Genomic DNA, 1,940 nt, shown 5'->3' on the forward strand with positions numbered 1-1,940 from the left:
TACTGGAATTTAGACTGTCAATTTCATAAATCCTTTTCTGTGAAAATCTTTTACTATGTATCAAATTGTCTTCAACATAAATTACAAACTGATTAAACTTGATAGACATTTTTTAAATTATTCAAAAACAAAAAAATTATCTTTATGTACAATATCTTTTGCCTAGAGTCTAACAAATATAGTACCTTTCATTGCAGGATTTCTGCTTAATGTAATAAGCAAAAACAGCCAAAAATGATAAACCAAAGCAAACCAAATCCCTTAATCTCTTACCTATCAATATTGAATAAAGCATTAAAAAGATAAACACAGAGTAGCCATTTTTGTTGTTTAGAAATGCAAAATGAATACTAAAAATTAGTGGCAAAAAAAGAAAACAAAACCAAAACAATAACAAGATGCCAGGAAAAGAACCAGCAATCTCCAGGGGTAAACTTTTCTACTCAGGAGTGCAAGTGGATGCTAGACCATTCTCAGTTCTTGCAGATATTACAGTACAGGATCATACTGAAGATCATGCCAAATATCATCACCACAGCAATGCCGATGCCCACTGCGCTGATGTTGTGGAATTTGTTGTGGAAAACCTCTTTGATGGCCTCAGGGCAGGACTTCGTTGTGATGCTTGAAGGTACACCTTTTTGGGGGCAGATGTCTGAGATGAATTGTTCCACACCCCTAGCCACACCACCACAATTCAACCTATAGAGTGGATGGCTTTCAGTGTTTCCTGTCATAGCATGTCCTTGGATTTTAGCTTTTTGTAGGGGTCCCTGTAAAATTCCTGGAGTTCCTTAATCACCTCATCTTTGTGCGAATATCCCCAGATAGCCCCAGCTATTTCAAGCACAAATATCACCAGGAGGAAGCCAAAGAACAATCCCAGCATGCACTGGGACTCTTGCAGAGCCCCACAGCAGCCTAGGAAACCCACCAGCATCATGAGGGTGCCCACTCCCATCAGAATATAAACTCCTGTGTAGAAGCTGGAATGAGTATTGCTCGAAGATGCTCTTGGTCTGAGTCGAATCGGAGTCATAACTAATGGCAAGCAATCCCAGTAAGCCAGAAGATGAAGTTAAAGCCCAAGAGCGGGTATTTGATGCACTTGGTGCCTCCTTTGACCGTCATGGTGAGCCCTGGACTGGCTGGGCTGCACTGATGTGGGACGGGGGCCAAATCCTTTTAAGATATGATTTTCAAAGTTGGATTTTCTAAATGAATTCTAAATGAATACTATTTTCCCAAACCCTATATATTTATATATTTTTAAAAGTGTTATTTTAGGGTTTTTATTTTCTTACAAGTTTGGAGTTTGGAAAAGCGAATGCATTCTCCATTTTACAGATTAAAAAAATGAGTCAGTTTAAATAGTTTATCATTGGTCATATTGAGAAAGTACTTACCCTTATTCCTATTCAGTGCTTCTTTTTAGTTATTGTCATTTCATATTTTGGGATCATATTTATTCAGGCTCAACCATGAATATTTTTATTTTGGAAAACTTATACAAAGATAAAATAATTTAAAAGACATTTACGTGTTTAAAAATAGTATTTAACTGCTTCCTATACATGAGGAACCATGAAGGAATACAAAAATAAAACAGAATAAAGATTCATATGGTTAGAGTACAAGGCAGGCCCTTTAGAAAAAGAAGTTCTGCCATGTTCTTAGTCCATCTCTGCCTAGTGGAGTATTCCATCATTTGCAGTATGAAATATGCCTTGTTTGAGGCCCTACCGGTAATAAAGAGAAGAAGCAGTTGTGGACACTCATTTAGTCTCAAACTAAACTTCTTTGCTTAAAGAAATTAATTTTATCTATTATGTTGTTTGTTTTATGGACTGTTTGTACCACTTGTTTATTTAAAATCTTCAAGATTTAAAAATGCATGAAACCATTTTATATATCTCAGCTTTACTCAGTTCTGAAGCTTT

The 1,940-nt window shown here is 36.1% G+C and overlaps 1 pseudogene; it reads right to left on the minus strand.

The window, feature by feature from the left end:
* Window positions 1–473: 473 nt before the first annotated feature.
* On the minus strand, window positions 474–1,131 carry LOC129074079 (CD9 antigen-like; annotated as a pseudogene).
* Between the last annotated feature and the right edge of the window lie 809 nt (window positions 1,132–1,940).

This window comes from Pteronotus mesoamericanus, unplaced genomic scaffold (assembly GCF_021234165.1).
Source record: "Pteronotus mesoamericanus isolate MK-2021 breed Mesoamerican mustached bat unplaced genomic scaffold, CSHL_Meso_final contig_46, whole genome shotgun sequence".
In the NCBI taxonomy this organism is placed as follows: Eukaryota; Metazoa; Chordata; class Mammalia; order Chiroptera; family Mormoopidae; genus Pteronotus; species Pteronotus mesoamericanus.